This window comes from Acinonyx jubatus, chromosome B2, assembly GCF_027475565.1.
Source record: "Acinonyx jubatus isolate Ajub_Pintada_27869175 chromosome B2, VMU_Ajub_asm_v1.0, whole genome shotgun sequence".
NCBI classification, from domain to species: Eukaryota; Metazoa; Chordata; class Mammalia; order Carnivora; family Felidae; genus Acinonyx; species Acinonyx jubatus.
The window spans coordinates 135,374,981-135,393,210 of NC_069385.1; the positions used below are offsets into that span (position 1 = coordinate 135,374,981).

General features: G+C 47.4%; 1 long non-coding RNA gene across 1 annotated transcript; it reads right to left on the minus strand.

Moving 5' to 3' along the window:
• Window positions 1-9,652: 9,652 nt before the first annotated feature.
• LOC106974171 (uncharacterized) lies at window positions 9,653-14,830 on the minus strand. The gene is made up of 3 exons (XR_001430114.3): window positions 14,688-14,830; window positions 13,431-13,614; window positions 9,653-11,083 (listed from the first exon to the last, which is right to left on the minus strand). It is a non-coding gene; the product is annotated as an uncharacterized LOC106974171 (long non-coding RNA).
• Between the last annotated feature and the right edge of the window lie 3,400 nt (window positions 14,831-18,230).

Genomic DNA, 18,230 nt, shown 5'->3' on the forward strand with positions numbered 1-18,230 from the left:
AAAGGGATTGACTGAACCACAAGAGATTGGAACTTTCCTGGAGGGAGCTGACGTTCGTATGAAGAAACTATTGTATTTTAACTAGGAAAATTTCCATTTTCCCTGGTCTGTCCATAACGAACGGTCTTGAGGAGCAAACCTGATGTCAATCATTTGGAAAATATGTCTGTCCGGTGCGGAGTTTTGATTATTTAAGCAAACCTGTTGCAAGTGTTTACTGAAGGTAAGACGATACGTTTCACAAAGGAGCGTAGTTCTTCCTAGTTTGGGGTTTGTAGTTTCTTTCGGTTCATATCTCTTAGCTTGGTTCCTGATTACTCTTCCTTTTTTTTTTTTTTTTCAGTGTTTATTTATTTTTGATACAGAGAGAGACAGAGCATGAACGGGGGAGGGTCAGAGAGAGAGGGAGACACAGAATCCGAAGCAGACTCCAGGCTCTGAGCTGTCAGCACAGAGCCCGACGCGGGGCTCGAACCCACGCACCGTGAGACCATGACCTGAACCGAAGTCGGACCCTTAACCGACTGAACCACCCAGGCGCCCCAGTGATTACTCTTCTTTAAAAAATGGATAAAGTATTTGATCTTTCCCTTAAGAAATGTACACGATGGATAAGAAAAACAAAAACAAAGAGAAGAGTCTAATTTTGCAAATCTGCCTCCCCAGAGCAGCGCACTTCTTGGTTGGAGGTGAAGACTACCAGGGCAGGGGAAGCGGGTCCTCTGAAGTTCATGACGTCAAGCACCAAAAGGGTAATCTCAAGTTCCTCGAACTTCCTAAGCACCAGGCAGCCCAGAGCCCATCAGATCGGGATCCCGTTCCTTCCTAGGAAAGGGGGAAAGCCGAACCACCTCCTGAGAAGTATCTCAGATAACAGTTCTACCCCAGCGGCTTGTGGAGAACGGAAAAATCTCCATAGGACCTGGGGGCTCGGGAGTGCGTTTTCCTGAAACAGGATTCTAATAACATGCCGGAGCTCAGGTTTCCAGTATAATTGAAACCTTTGGTATTAATTGGAGAAGGGGATGGGGTGGAGGAGGCGGGGAACGGGAAACCTTTTCCTGCCATTGCTGGAAAAGTTCACGCTGTGGTTTGGGGGGAAACAAATAGCCCAGTGTTTCGCCTTGGACCTGAAGTGGGGGGAGGTGAGAGAGAACATGCTCTGTTTATTCTGCCTTTTTGGTTGGCAAGGGACCGAAGAGTCGGCTTGGTGCACTGGGAAAGGAATTCCGAAATACTTATTATTTCAAAACTTGCGGCTTTGCGTCCAGGCACCCAGAGGCCCCCGCTTCATGCACACGTTATGAATGTGTCAATCAGTAGATATCCTGATTTTCCACGGCAGCTAGCGCATCCACATAGACACTCGATAAATAGCGTTCAGTGATGATGAAAGGAAATTATGCAGTCTTTTATGTACATAATATCATTGCTACGCCGTAGGGAGAGTAAAGCAGTCCGGCAGACAGAAGTGAGAATGAAAAATAAAATTTCTCACTTAGCATCCACTTGCCTTCGACGTGTATCACGGCTGTCTGTGCGTTACAGAGAAGTTAATCCTCCCTCCCCTCTTACTGTCCTTCCTGACTTCCAATCAACCGCCAGCGGCCGGAGGGTTCACACTGGAAGAGGCCAGGGACATTGGTTCAGAGAAACTTCCGGAAGGATCTCCAAGAGACTGGACTCTCCAAAGCACCTTAGCCTAAAGCTGACTTCCCAAAGTTCCGGTGTTTAGGAGGCTTTCCCTCTGGCATTGACCAAATTGACAGCTATGAACTTTTCGCCTGATTCCTAAACAGGGATGCTGTTTCAGTTTGCTCATCTGTAAAGTGGATCTGATATGTTAAGGGGCTGTAAATACTACTGAAAAGATATCTAAAGTACCCAGCACAGTGCCTAGAACAAAAAATGTAACTTCTCCCCCAGCCCAATCTATAACAGGAGGGAAATATCTGCCTCGTGAAGTTACAGGGATTCAACAAAAACCATCTAAAAGCATCAAACATCCTATCTGATATACGGAAGGTTTAATGGGATGAGCTTGAGATGGTAATCGTAACGGCATCATATTTATATAATTATTATTGCTATCGACCTCTACGTCTGTAGTTGAAGAAATGAATATAAAATACGTTTTGGCTCTTTTTTTCTGCACCCCACCCTCTTCCACCCCTGCCCTCACTTACACATCTTCGGGAATCTCTGTGAGTCTTTGAGCTCTGGACATCCTTGCCCCAAGGGGAGTCAATAGATTGTCATGTTTCGGGGGCTACATTTAAAGATAACTGACAGCCAGGCCTTACCTCAACAAGTCAAGGCTCAGCTAGGGGAATGAGTCTTCATGTTGAAGAAGCAGGCAGGACGGACCCAAAGATGACTATCCAGAGGATAGGATAAGAAATGCGGGAGGGGAAGGAGAGGAGCCAGCTCATGTCAATGATGGCAGACTGGAGCTTTGCTCTGAGACAACGTCGGGGAGGCGGCCAGCCCTTCTGTGGCTCCAGCTGGTTGGCCATCCGGGAGACCCCCCCCTTTCTGCTTCATGGCCCCAAGTGCGTCCATGGGGATCTCTGTGGTATCCCGGTATCGCCCAACGGATACGAAGCAGCAACATCACAGGAGAACAATAACCTTGAAGTCCGTGACCCCGTAGGCAAAGAAGCAAGCCTCCCTGCTCCCTGCCTTCCCTGTTACAGCCCATCCCTAGCCCATCCTGGAACCCCGAGACCATAAGAACAAACAATCCAGCAGTCTGAAAACTTCCACCATAAAATGAGGGTTTCAGGATAGAAGAGTTTTGCTATTTTGGGTGGGCCTAATTTCACATCGCCCCCTACCCCCCACGATGGTTAATTTTGTATATTTTAGTTGCCCTGGGGCCACAGAACACCCAGGTATCTGGCGAAACATTTTTTTTCTGGACGTTTCTATGAAAGTATTTTGGGAAGAGATCACATTTTGAATTGGCAGATGGGGTCAAGCTGATTGCCCTGCCTGGGGTGGGTGGAGCAAAAGGTGAACCCTGGCCTGAGCAAGAGAAAATTCTTGCCTGACTGCCTGGGACCCCGGCTGTTTTCTGCCTTCAGACTCCAATTAAAACATTGTCTCTCCCTGGGTTTTGAGCCTGCTGGCCCTGGGACTGAAACTCTACCAGCAGGTACGAACTCATCCTGCAGATCTTGGGGCTCGCCTACCTCTAAGAAAATGCCATGGGAAACCTTGATCGATGGACAACAGCTGAAGGAACTCCAGCGTGGGTCACGCTTTTGTCCAGAAACTTGGGGTCCTTGTTTGTTCTTGTGCTTACAGCCTGCTTCTATTTATACCTGCTAGGTATTCAAAAAATCAAAGGGGAGATCCATTGTCAGGAACACAAAGAGGACCACGGACCTGGACGGTTTTTCAAGTGAGCAAGATACAGTTTCCGTCACTACGCACAAAACAAAGCGCTCAGAGCGGAAATGGGTGGATTTCCGCAGAAAGGTGCGTCTGCCTTTGAGCTGTTAGGACCGGGGACACGTCCCAAGTTTCCTTTGAAGCCTCGGTGGCTCTGTTATTAGATTTGTCTCGAGCTTGTTGAAAAGTATTTATTAGAGCCCTTCTCGATCCTTCTTCTGTCTGGTATGTCATAACTTTTATGACACGGAAATAACCAAAATGAAGAAGCAGAGACAACTCAGACTCCCAGGACTACTGGCCATTTTCGCGAAGTGCACGCTGGATAATTTATGGGAAGCAGAACCAGTCTGGGGGAGTAAAATAAAGCCCCGCGCGATGCGGCAGTCATAACGAACAAAATAAATTCCATCGTTATGCAGATGTTCCGCGAGGTCTGTCAGGATGTCGAGGAGAATTTACTCCCTGTCTCTGATGCTCAACGCACACAATTCCACGAGATGAAAAACAACGCGGAAGGAGAAGGGAGAACTCGGCTCTGTGTGGTCTCCAGGACGTTTCATTCTCTGCGTGGAGCAGTGCACTTCGGTAACAACAGTGCCTGACGAGCCACTTCTTTCCTTCAACGATGGACAGGGAACCTAGGGAATCTTCTCAATTTTTTTTTTTTTTTTTTTAGCCTAGTATTTCCACCTGGAAACACTTACTGGACCCTGGCGAAACAAGGAGAGACTATCCATCTGCATTGTCTTGAGTGACTGGGTCTAGGCAGCTACAGGAGAAGCAAGAATAAAATACTGGTTGCTTCGTAGAAACCGGAGATTGTTTCCTTTCCCCTCAGCCCGTATGACTTGCCTCCCCCTTTAAAGAAACCCAGGAATGAGTCTCTCCAGTGTCTACCAGTGGCCATCTACTCGTTGCCAACCCCAACCAACACCCGCCAAGAGTCTCAGATTCCTGACACTGTCCCTGAACAGCAATCTCCCCTCACCTCTGCGTCTGCTTTGCTAACATTTCGAGACCGCTGTGGTTCCTCAGACGGTGCCAAGGAGTTATGGATCCAGGTCTCCCAGCCACCTACAATTATGTGCCTTGGGTATGGTCTGTTCTGTACTCAGCCCCCGGAGTAATTTCACCGTAAACCAGGTCTCTCTCTTTTTATTTTATTTTATTTGGAGGGAGGGGCCCCTCACGAAGAATTACTTTCTCCTTAGATGGCTTCGCCAAACCTGCTCCGCCATAGAAACCCTTTGTGGCTCAGGAGTGGGTGTGCTGTATGGATTTGCCCCTGGTGGTTCCATTAGCCAGGCACCCCCCCCCCATCTGGAACGCACCTGATTTGTCCCCCAAATTGTATGTATTGGCACCTTTTCATGGCCTGCTTCAAAGAAAGAAAGAAAGAAAGAAAGAAAGAAAGAAAGAAAGAAACACATAATCTCTACTGAAAAGCAGAAGTGAATATTAATTTCTCCATGAAACGTTCCCAAAGACCCGAAGGAGAAGATCGCTCGCTTCTTCCTTTCTGGATTTGCAGGAACTCACTCCAAGCAGTGGGTAGACAGGTACCCCGAAGTATCGCTGGGAAGCACACCATTCTCCCCCCACCCCGACCCCCCCCCCCCCACCCCCGGCACCCTCACCAACAAGCCAGGCAACTTAAATCTCTAGGAGGAGGGTTAATAAAACATCTCTTCTCACCTTCCCTAAAACAAAGAGAATCACACCAGGCAGTGAGCCTGCCGCGCCCGGGCCCAGCCTGGTGACCTTTTTTTTTAAGCCAGATAACTCCAACCCAGCGGCTTTATTTAGCTTGGGCTTCTCTCGGTTCTGCATAAATTGACTATAAAATCATAAAGCAAAGCATAAAAGGAGGACGGCACCAGGAAAGCAGATCGGCCACAAAACTCGACGACGATTATACATTCTATCTAGGGCACGCTCAACTCTCTAATTGCTAATTGTGATTTAAATGAAAACATGTGTTTCTTGTTAAATGCATCAACTACGTTTTTAAGCGCCACGGAGGAGGGCCACGCACACCCCGGGGTTCTGACAGCCACCGGGCCCAGGCGGTGCCGGGCACGGCACCCGAGGTTGGGGGTGCTGAAGGCGCGGGGCGCTTTCCAAACTAGATAACGTGGCAGAATGAGTGGGGGCGGCGGAGGTGGGGGGATCTGGAGGAAATGGCTCCTGCGAGGATTCTTGGCACGTGGTGCGCCGCCGTCTCCCACCTGCCCGGTTGGGAAAACCATGACAAGTTCATCCGGATCCAGCCCGATTTGGAGTCTAGCCCCACCCCCCTCCCCCACCCCCCCCCCCACCCCCGCTTGCTAAAGATGCTCTGTGGAGTTGCGCAATCCTGACCCACTGCAGCCGCCTCCTGGCGAAAGAGCCGCTTGCCTCTGTAACTGCCCTGCGCGCCCCCCGAGGTGCCAACCCCCTCCCACCAGGTGCCATCCGCCAGCTCCCACAACCCAGAGGGAGTGAACAAGGTGAGGCTTGTGAGAATCGCGTGGGCACACAACACCAGGGGACTTCGCCCGACCGCTAGCCCCAAGCAGCTGCTCAGCAAACATCAGTCTCCTTCTTTCACTGGAGAAGCTCTGTGCTGAGTGTCGAGCTTGCTTAAGATTCTCTCTCTCTCTCTCTCTCTCTCTCTCTGTCTCCCTCTGCCCCTCTCCCCTGCTTGTGCGCTCTCTCTAGAAGGAAATGAAAGAAAGAAATGGTTCATCAATTACATTTTGCTTTTTTTTTTATTGTGCTAACAAGAATAATTTGTAAATACCTTATCCACCCCTTGATAACGTGGAAAAACATTTACAAGGCGTTTGGAACTCAGCATTGGTCTATATTCTCCAGAGAAAAGAGGCCCAACAGGAGATATATTTATATTTCCATTTATATTTATGATTTATTATAAGGTACGGGCTCATGGGCTTTGGTGAATCCAAAGGCAGGAGACTGTTGCCCCAGCTCACAGTCAAGCAGAGAGAGAATTCTCTCTCACTCAGCCTTTCTGTTCCGTTCGGGCCATCAGCAGCTTGGACGAGGCCCGCCCACATCAGGGACGGTAACCCGCTTTACTCAGTTCGGTATCTCATCCGGAAATGCCCTCCCAGACATACCTGGGATAACGTTTAACCAGATATCTGGGCAACCATGGCCCAGCCCAGTTGACCTATAAAATTCACCATCACAGAGTCTAAGATTATCTAATGAAATATTGAAAGCCCTGCCCCTGTGCATGCCCTGGGAAGTCTATGGGTTTGGAGTCAGGCAGGTCTGAATTCTGGGTCCGTCACTTACTAGGTCTGGATCTCTGGAAATTCACATGACGTCACTGAGACACAGTTAGGGCAATGGCCCACTGGGGACAATAATAGCTATCTGCTCCGTTCGCTGTGTCTGTCGCTTGTGTGGTTCATGGTGTAACCAGTCTGTCCCATCCCATAGAAGTGCCTATGGGCTGGAATCACCAGCCCCCATCCATGTAGAGCCTGGGGAATTCTGGGGGTTCTGCCTCTGTGGCTGTGACAGGAGCATTGGTGGCAAAGGTCTAGTGGCCCAGAGGACTGGGCCAGCGGCTTGGGTCTCTACTCCATCCACTGTTACTTATGTATTCACTCACCCTCGTTCACCTTCACCTTCCGCCTCCTGGAATACGTGGTCAGAACGGTCTGTCATGTGCTAACTCCTAGACGCAGGACCCCCCAAATCTTCTTTCCTCTCAGTCTTCTCCTGGAGTCTGGAAGCTTCTCCCTTGGCTTGGTTCTGAGTTAAATTGTGTCTCCCCAAAACTCCTACGCTGAAACTCTCCACCTAGTACCTCAGGACGTGACTGCTTTCGGAGATGGGTCCTTTATTTTTATTTTTTTTAATGTTTATTTATTTTTGAGAGAGAGAGAGAGAGAGAGAGAATGGGAGAGGGGCAGAGAGCGAGAGGGCAACACAGAATCCGAAGCAGGCTCCAGGCTCTGAGCTGTCAGCACAGCCCCCCCCCCCCGCCCCCGTGGGGCTCGAACTCACAATCGGCACGATCGTGACCTGAGTTTAAGTCAGACGCTTATCGGGACTGAGCCCCCCGCCAGGTGCCCCTGGAGATGGGTCCTTTAAAAAGGTGCTAAGCACCAGGAGCACATGTACACAGAGGGCAGGCCGTGTGAGGACTCAGGGAGAAAGCGGCCAAGGAGAGGCCTCAGAGGAAACCAACTGTAGGGACGCCTTGATCTTGGACTTTGAGCCTCCAGAACGGTGAGATAACACACTCCTGTTGTCTAAGCCCCTCAGTCTGCGGTACTTTGGTATGGCCGCCCTCGCAGGTTAATACGGGATCGTCAAAACACAAGAGGTCTGTTGATAATACCCTTGGGTAGACAGTAGTGAGCTTCCCACAGTTCCAGTCACCGATCTGGTGATAACTTGCCTTCTGCACAGCGATGATGGTACCTCCCTGATCCATCACTAAGCTGAACGGAGGGGGCCATACAGGCTTATACAGGCAGCCTCCTCCTACCCCGTGAAACACTTCTCGTACTACATGTCACAGAGAAGCTGTTCACCGCGTTCCATTTTCTTCTCTGGGTTTCCCCTATGCCTTAATTGTTCTTCCGCACCGCAGCTAGACAGCCCGTCCCCCCCCTCCCGGCTCCCCAGGTCTGGTAGGAATGAGTTTCTTTTCAGGCCTCAAATGTACAGATTTGGACTCATCATACTTTTTGGCCATCAGAACGCTGGGACCATTGGCCCACGCATGGCCCTCTTATAAAAGAATTAAATAACTGATTACTACCATTATGTAAATAAACTCGCCTGAACTTTTTGTCCAACATGAGAACCAAAACTGGGGTTTACAAGCGCTTTACTTTTGTAAAGATACAATTTGGTGGGGGGAGGGCAGTGGGGCGGGCGGGGAGACTGGGTAGCTCAGTTGGTTAACGTCCGGCCAGGTCATGATCTCGCCTTTCGGAGTTCGAGCCCCGCTTTGGGCTCTGTGCTGACAGCTCAGGGCCTGGATCCTGCTTGACGTTCTGTGTCTCCCTCTCTTTCTGCCCCACACCCGCTCGTGTTTCCTCTCTCTCTCTCTCTCTCTCAAAAATAAATAAATATTTAAAAATTTAAAAAATATATACAGTCTATAGGGCTGCCTGGGTGGCTCGGTCCATTAAGCGTCTGACTCTTGATTTCGGCTCAGGTCATGATCTCATGGTTCATGAGTTCAAGCCCCACATCGAGCTCTCTTTTGTCAGTACAGAGCCAGCTTCAGATCCTCTGTCCCCCTCTCTCCATTCCCTTCCCCTACTCATGCTCTCGCTCTCTCGCTCTCTCTCTCAAAATAAATATTTTTTTAAAAATACAGTTTTTTTATCCCACTTATCTACATTCCCCCAAAATGTATTGTTTCGTCCACTCTGTCTACATTTTCAATTTGTTGACACAAACTTGTTGATGTGTTCTGCACTACCCTGTTGTTTGGACCCTGCTTGTCTGTCCCATGTCCCCTTTTACTCACAGTGACAGTGCTAATGCCCCTGCCTCCTCTTCCTCTTTTTTTGTTTTTAATGTTTATGTATTTTTGAGAGAGAGAGAGAGAAAGAGTGCAAGCAGGGGAGAGGCAGAGAGAGAGGGAGACACAGAATCTGAAGCAGGCTCCAGGTCGTGAGCCATCAGCACAGAGCCCAACGCGGGGCTTGAACTCAGAGAAATCGACTTTCGGTTTTATTGTTCTTCTCTATTCAATCATGGCTTCATTGCTTTCTACTGTCATTTTTTGTAATCTTGTTCCTTCCACTTTCTTGGGTTTACTCTTTTGTTCTAACCTTTTAAGCTAGACAACATAGGGCATGCGTTTTCAGCTTCTCTTCTTTACTCCTAGAAGCATTTAATGTTGTGACTTTACTGTGATCGCACTTTCACTGCATGACACAAGTTCCAGTGCGTAGGGTTTTCGTTATCACGCGGTCCTTTGTATTTTTTATTTTATTTATTTTAATTTTTTTTAATGTTTCTTATTGAGATAGAGAAGGGTGGTGGGGGGTGGGGGGGAATGGAGAGGGAGGGAGACACAGAATCCAAAGCAGGCTCCAGGCTCTGAGCCGTCAGCACCATGGGGCTCAAAGTCACGAACCGCGAGATCGTGACCTGAGGCCGAAGTTGGACGCCAACCGACTGAGCCACCCAGGCGCCGCCTTTCGTGTTTTTTAAATTTCCCATTGTGATTTCTTCAACCCATGAGCTACTTGGAGGTGGTTTTTTTTTTTTTTTAAGTCATTTTTAAAATCTTTATATTAACAAATTTTATTTCATTGTTTCCTTCTGTCTCCCTCTTTTGTTTCTCCAACACTGGTCTTGGGCAAGGGAGCCAGCAGTTTGTGCTAAGTCACAGTATTGGAAGGAACCAGGACTCCCTTGACCTTTCTTCCTACTTACTTCCTATCAAAATGAAGCCCAGAGCTCTGCCGGTCTCCTGCCTGCCCCTGCCCCCCAACCAAAGCCCTTCAGCTGAGTCTATATCTGAATGTGCTTCTTTCTCAGCTCAGTGGAGATGGTCCTTTCCATCGTTGAGCTCATGCCCCTGCCTCTTCCACTGGGACTTTCCTTCCTAATGATCTCTTCTCTCTTTCTGCTTCTGTCTCTCCTCTCTCCTCAGAACACAAACATTTCATTCTTTCCTCAATGTTAAAAATAAACTAATAAACCAGGAGAACAATCCCCTCCTTAATGCTGCCTCCTGTCTTCTCTCTCCTTGTACCATGAGATCCCTTCAAAATATCCACTTGTATTCTCTCCTCTCCACCACCTCTGGCCCATCTCTCGTTCCACGTTAACCCAGCTTCCGTGGCACAGAGATAGCGTGTCTAAAAGCCGGTGGCTCCCAGTCTGCAAATTCAGTGCCTCGTCTTGGTCCTCACCTTGTGACCTTCCAGGGGCACAGGCTGCCCTCACTATGAGTGCCCTCGCCTTCTCCCTTGGCTTCTAAGACGTTTTCTCCCTGGTTTTCCTGCCACCTTTCTGCCAACTGCCTCTCAGCCTCCTCTGCTGGTTCTTCTTCTCCTGCCCAGTCTCGCACGTGTGCCACCGAGGGTTCTGAGCTTGACTTCTCCTTGCTGGACACTCTCGGCCTTCCGGTGCCGCCATATCCTGTCCATCCTAAGAAGACCCATGGCTTAGCCACCTGAGCTCCTCACCCTGCTGTCTGCTGTTGTCAAGGCCTCAGGCTCAGCGAAAGATACACACTGTGGCCTCTTGCCCAATTCCAGGAGGAGGGAACACTGATTGCTCAGTGGTCCCTGCATCAGAGGGACTAGTCAAAGTGGGAAGGACCATGTGCTTCCCTTCAAAGGGGAAGGGTTAATGCACCAGGTTCTGGTGACAAAGCCGGGTTAACAGACAGAAGCACATGCCCAGGAACCCTCACTGGTATGTTCTGATCAATGGTTAATTTTTTAAAAAACTGAATTTGATCAAACTGATTTTGGACACAGGCATAATTCTTATGGATCAACTTTATAGAGCGGGTCAAATTTCAGGTGGTATATTAGCTTCCTAGGTCTGCTGTGACAAAGTACCATAAACTGGGTAGCCAAAATTTATGGTCTCACAGTTCTACAGGCAATAGTCTGTGATCAAGGTGCCAGCAGGAAGGCTGATGGAAAGTCTTACAGCACCAGCTGACTTCACCACTCCATTCCTGCAGAAAAGGAAAAAAAAAACAAGTTTAATTTCTAGAGAAATTCAAGCAAAGGCGCCTTGGGCTTGAGGATAGCAGACACAAAGGAGGGTCGGATAAGATGCAACACAAAACAAGAGAATCGGAAAATTCTGAAGGCCCCCAAAGCTTTCAAAGCAAGTTAGAAAGGATCAGGAACCCAGATCGCTAGTGGATTCTCTGCGGCAAAGCTGTAAGCTGGAAGATGGTGTAGCAATGCCCTTTGAAGTTCTAAGAAGTTTTTCCAACCGAAAATTCTGTTCCACCCAAGTGATCAAGACATTTTCAAATATGCAATGCCTAAAACTTTGCCTTCAATGGCTTGGTGCCCATGCTCCACCAAAACAAGAGAATAAACTAAGAAAGGAAGACATGGGGTGCAGGAACAGGGGATCCCCAAAATGAGAGCGGCCAATGAAATTCTCCAGAGGATGATGAGGACATATACCAGGACAATAGCCGTGTATCAAGTCTAGAGAAGGTGGAGGGCTCCAGGGGAGACATTTCCAAGAAAATCAAAGGATCTCTTTCGTTGAGGAATCTGGTAGAAGTCCTAGTTATAGAACATAGAACATTGAACAGTAAATAAACCAGTTATTAGCCCCAGGAAAGTTGTGGAAGGAAGCAAGGTAGGGAGGAAGGGAAGGAGGAGATGAAGAAGAGGAAGACAAAGAAGGAGGAGGAGGAGGAGGGAAGGGGGAGGGGGAGAAGGAGAAGAAGAAAGAGAAGGAAAAGGAGAAGGAAGAGAAGGAGAAGGAGGAGAAGCAGGAGGAGGAGAAGAAGAAGAAGGAGGAGGAGGAGGAGGAAGAGGAGGAAGAGGAGGAGGAGGAAGGAGGGGGAGAAAGAGAAGAAAAAGGAGAAGGAGAAGGAGGAGGAGGAGGAGGAGGAGGAGAGGGAGAAGGAGAAGAAGGAGGGGAGGAGGAGGGGAAGAAAGAAATGTGCCATAACTATATATCTCCATTGTGAACAGAATTTCTATGGTCACATGTAAACACCTAATTGTAAGGTGACCATGTATTATCATATGATGAGGGTGTGGGGAGAACATGCACAGTATGGGTGTCTGTGGGTGTCTATAAGATTTTCCCTACAAGATTCTCCATATATCCTTTGATACAAAAAGTCAATAGATAATATCTAACTTGGAAAAATAAACAAATAACAAGCATGGTCATTAGAAAAGCAGAGCTAAGTACCAGAAGTAACGCTAAAAGAATGAAAAATTGGTTGCCTGGCGGTTGGGGCATGGGGTTGGGTTTAGAGGCATAAGATACTCTTCTCTTTATATGTCTTGTAGTAAGTACTCTTTGACCTTGCAATTTGTGTACATATATGAAGTTGATACAAGTTACATTTACGCTAAACTCTTTTCAAGAGAAGTGTTGAGTATCCTTTTTTAATTTAGGGACTCTTTCAGCCTTGCCCACCAGTTGGTTCTGTAGCCCATGCCCTGGGGCTTTAGAACTGCCCAGGGACTGCCATGTCTCCACCCCATGACCAGGCACGAGAAGAGAACACTACTGGTGGACGAAAAGATTTTAATTAAGCATCCAGACAAGCACCGTTAAATAGTGAGCGAGAGCAGTTCTCCGCCCTCTCAATGTCCTGTTTCTTACCTGCTTGATTGAATAGTAGAGAGTGTACAACTAAGGATATCTTTGTGGACCAAAAAGTGAGAGAGGTTTGGGTTTTGTTTATTTTTAATCCCAGTTTGTAAATCCCCAATCCGATTAAATAGTCCAAATTGTCCAGATGGGTGGAAATGATCCATCTGGGAAACAAAATGTCTAGTAGGCTCCAAGATGATTAGATGCTTTCAAGTCTGGGGTTTTGGCCGCATCCACCCAAGAAAGACTGAGGTCCAGCGCTCAGACAAGCTCCTGCTTCCAAGGCTTCTGTGAACCTCCAAGCCTGCCCTCCGATAAATACTTCTCATCGGTAGAAGCAGTGCAGAAAGGCCTGTCTGGAGAATATTCTCGGGGTTTTTTTAATGTTTATTTATTATTTTTGACAGAGAGTGTGAGTGGAGGAGGGGCAGAGAGATGGGGGGTGGGGGTGGGACAGAGGATCCAAAGTGGGCTCTGTACCCGCAGCAGCAAGCCCGATGCAGGGCTCGAACCCACGAACCGCGAGATCATGACGAGAGCCGAAGTTGGACGCTCAACTGACTGAGCCACCCAGGTGCCCCTGGAGGAATCTCACTTAATATGAGGGTGAGCCGTGGTGGAAGAATGAGGGTCTTGTCCTTTTCCATGAATGTTTAGAGCAAGCTCTGACGAAGCATCCAAAAAAACGTTCCCAACCTACACCCGCCCCCCCACTCACACACCGCAATCAGAGTCAGGAATCCAAGAGTGCCAGTGGCGTCTCATGCCCGTGGAGCTGGCCTGATGGAAGTGCCCAGCCTGCAAAAAGCAAGGCTACTGGGTGCACGCCGTGATGACGATGCTGTCCGGACTGGGGTGGCGAGCCACGTTTTCCATTTGTTCGTCGGGAGTTCACGACGGTCAGCTCTGCAGGGACAAGAGTTGTATGTATCTGAAACCTAGGCATGATCTCTCCTTTGACCTGCATGACCGTAGTGAGGGGCTGTGTGACTGGGGAGAAAGTGAAATCAGGGAAGGCGGCCTGGTACAGTTATCTGCGTCCCTATTGATCTGCAGGTTTGGATCGCTGCCTGGCCTCATCAGCGAGTGACATCAGCACGGCCGGGCATTTCGTCTCCACCTGTGAACCCGGAAAGCACTTCTGAGGGCAATGAGTGCCAGCTCGCAAAGCCTCCGTACCCGCCTTCCCCACCCCCGATAAACCGTATACTTGCAAAGATGCAGAAGCCTTGCTCCTTCGAAGGATGTGTCTTGATAGCTTTTCCATGTAATGCAAAGAAAATAAAGGAGACAATGAAAAGCCTCCCGTATACGGATTTCCCCCATGGAACATTTTGGTGCTAATCTGACAGCAGGGGAGTGTACTGATAGAGATTAGAGAAGTTTCCAGCTCTAATGACATGGAACATACATGCTTGCATGAGCACATTTTGTCTGCATTTACACCAAGCTCTGAACAGGATGGAGAGCAGAAATGCTCACTGGAAGAGGCGAGTGCCTCTGAAATTCACCCACCTCTGGCCTGTCTTTGAGTCCTTCTGATTGACTCCGATTTGAAAAAGGGAAAGGTAATTTTCACACCAGATCAAAGGTAGTAAATAAGTATTAGACGTTTTGGTCAAATCCTAAGTAATTTTGTGAAATTGCACCCACTTTAAAATATTGAGTAATGGTTTTCAAGCCTGAAGAGAGTCCATTTTTAGACTTAAAAAAACTTTGGTCAAAGCCTTAGGGAAAAAAAACGTTAAGTTTCCATATTTTCAAAGTGGGTCAGCCGTGGTTTTCGCGTTTGTTTGTTTGTTTCTGCTGAAATTCACAAGGCTTCTGGGATCAGCCATGTTGAATAAATAAAGATGAGGCAAATGAAATGTGATCTGAGATCTTGTCCGAACGATCTGACATTCTTCCAGGAGAAGAAGAGCCTCTATCACCCTGAAGTCGCTTCTACCCCTTTTAAGTCTGGCTCAAATTTTACCTACCTGGAAGCCAGTTCTAAATATATATCCTGGACCCTTGAAGTGAAATATCCACCTTGCCCACCGTTATCTCCTACGTTCTCAGACAGGATTATATTTGTTTGTCCTTAATCGTCCTTGGGGTTGGATGACTCTTTGAGATGTTTTTTTCTCAAACGTACACGTCACCCACTGTTTCTAGAATGTGATCTCAGCAGCCTGGGTCTCCCCGGGGCATCCAGAACAGGACTCTATCCCCAGCTGCCCCACACGGTTCTTGTCCACCTCTCTCGCTGCGTGTTTGTGCTAGTCACGGAAATACGTATACTGTTTGATCGGCTGTGGTAGAAAAGCGACTAAAAATCGCGTGAAAATTTTATGCTTGGAGAAAAATATTAGGTAAGGATTTTTTTGGATAATACTCAAATCTCTGTAAAGGGCATGGTGATTCTATAAACTGTATTAGATAAATACATTATAAGCAACAGTGGTTGTTAAATAAGCAAAACTACGATTAAGATAACAGCTGTGGTAAATGGCTTCACATAAACAATAAAATACTTAGACACTTAAAAGGAACAGGAGAGCGACGCCTGGGTGGCTCAGTCAGTTAAGCTTCTGACTTCGGCTCAGGTCGTGATCTCACGGTTTGTGGGTTCGAGCCCCACGTTGGGCTCAGTGCTGACAGCTCAGAGCCTGGAGCCTGCATCGGATTCTGTGTCTCCCTCTCTCTCTGCCCCTCCCCCGCTCATGCACACAGGCGTGCTCTCTCTCCCTCTCTAAAATAAACATTAAAAAGATTTTTTTGAAGGAACGTGATAAATTCAAAGAGTATAAGAGTAGAAACCAGAACACTGGTGTTCTCATTCAAGGAATCTTTAGTTTCCTTGTCTTAAATTAAAGGGAGCCGATGTGATCTTTATGAAATGTGTAGGATTTAACCTGCAGTGTTTACTTCTCTTTGTAAAAGTTGTTTCTAAGCTTACGGAGGTATCATATGCCCCTTATAAAAATGACCTCTCCCTATTACCTCTTCCTGCCAGACCCCTTATGCACTTCTATATGCCGTGTGAGTATGTGTGCACGTGTGAACACACGGGAATCTTTTGGGGACATAAAAGGCATTATAACATACGTATTGTTCGAGCTTTACTCTTTTCACTTAATACCTGGCATCTTTCCTTATCAGTACATTCAGATGTATGTCATCCTATGAATGGGCATTGTATCACAGTTGTTCCTCTATTAAAAAGCCATCTACGTTGGACCTTATTTTTTTTTTTTTTTGATATTACACATAGTGCTTCTGCAAACATCCTTGCACATACATCTTGGAGCATGTATATAAATACTTTTGTAAGACAGTTTCTGGATGAAAAATATCTGGGGCAAAGACTTTGTGTACTTTTAATTTTGATGGTACTATTTTATTATTTTATTTTATTTTATTTTATTTTTATTTTAGAGAGAAAGGGAAAGCCCAAGGGAGAGAGAATTTTAAGCAGATTCCACACTCAGAGTAGAGCCCAACTTGAGGCTCGATCTCACACCCCTCAGATCATGACCTGAGTTGAAACCAAGAGTCAGACACTCAACTGACTGAGACACCCAGGCGTCCACTGATGGGTACTTTCAAATGAACTTTTTAAGGGGCTTTGCCCTCTCACTGACAGTATCTGAGAGTGTCTCTTTCTTCACACAATTTTTTTTTTTGTAATGTTTATTTATTTTTGAGAGACAGAGGACAAGCAGGGAAGGGGCAGAGAGAGAGAGAGAGGGAGACACAGAATCCGAAGCAGGCTTCACGCTCTGAACCGACAGCACAGAGCCCCACGTGGGGCTCTTACTCACAAGCCATGAGATCGTGACCTGAGCCGAAGTCGGACGCTTAACCGACGGAGCCCCCCAGGCGCCCCTATTTCCTCATAGATTCACCAACACTGGATGTTATCACTCTTTTTATTGTCTGCCTCCGTAATACATAAAAAGAGATGTTCTAATTTGCATTCATCTGATTAGTAATAAGGTAAAAAAAAAAACAACCGCTTTTTATTAGTATTCATTTTCATTTACCTTTTTTCTCTTTTGTATGTGTTGGTGTCATCAAATGTCTGACAGTCTTACTGAACATTCCTCCTCCGGAACCAATTAATAAATGCAGCCGTATCAGTGACTGGATTGCATTTCATTTAATCTTCCTTTCGTCAGTGAGTCTTTCCCCTGAACTGGAGGGCTTGGGTGGAAACGAGGAGCATGTGGTGGGGGCTGGTACAGCCTAGTGGCTTCACCATTTCCAAGGCAAGAAGGGTCTTTGTTTGACTTCTGAGCCGAGTTGCCTTTCTTTCCGTGTTTTCTCTTCCATGCTGTTGTGAACATTTGAGTCCCAGCTTTGCTCTCCAGCCTCAACCACTAAACTAGGTCCTTCCATTTATTTGAAGAGTAGCTCTGGGGGTAAGGGTTGGGGGGGGCGGTTTCGGTTTGGGAGCAACTCCCTTGAAGCTAGCCAGCCTCTGGGGGCCATGAGGGAGAAGGCAGTGATTGTCCCTGCTGCCCTGGAGACAGGCCTCCTTTTGTTACTCACCGTGTAGGTCACTCACAAGACTACTCCTGCTCTGGCTGGAGTTGACTGTGATTTCTGAAAGTCTCCTACCTCTGAAACGACCTCCTCTTTCACGTGTTCTGGACTCTAGTTCTCCCAACCCAGCCCATCAAGTGATCCTTAACTGGGGGCAATTTTATACTCCTTCCACCGGGGGGCATTTAGCAATTGGAGACATTTAGTCGTCATGGGCTGGGGGGGTGTCACGACTCTGTAGCAGGTGGAGGCCAGAAGGGCCGATGATCATCCTGAAATGCACAGGACAGTCCCCACAACCAAGAATTATCCGGTCCGAAATGTCCATAGGGCCGAGTTGGAGAAACCCTGATCGAATCCCACCCACTTTCTATTTGAGTGTGCTCTTTCCTGTTCCTCAGAAAGCACTTCTGCCTTTCTTATTTTAAAATATGGTTTTGTTTTTGTTTTTTGTAATTTCAATAAGATCTGGTAAGAGAGGACAAGCATACGCATGAGTTCAGCCTGCTATCATGAATGAGAAAATATAGATTCTGTGATTTTGTGAATACACTCGGAGTACAGAATGAGGTGCAAACATTTCCTAACCACACGGGTTCTGGCTTCGTTCTTTAACTCTTCACTTCCTGCTACAGTTTTGCCCAAGTGACAGCTAACAAAAATGAATGGGTAGCCCAATCTGAAAGAGCCGGAGATTTAATATTTTTAAAAGTGCTGATATGTACGAAAAGGAAAAATCACTCCCATTTTGTCGTCTTGGTGAGAGTAGGGAATTTTCAGGCTGCTTGGGCTCCAGCAGTATGTTTCCAAATTTGATGTTTCGAAATGAGAACTCACATCCCCAGGGAGACGGAATGTTGTAGCGGAAAGAGCCTTAGAGATGATGGAGTCTGTGATGGATTGTGACTTTAATGGCCTCCATGACTTACACCCTGTGTAGTTGCCTTCCACGTTGACTCTGGGCTCAGCCAGGGATCTGGCTTTAGCCACCA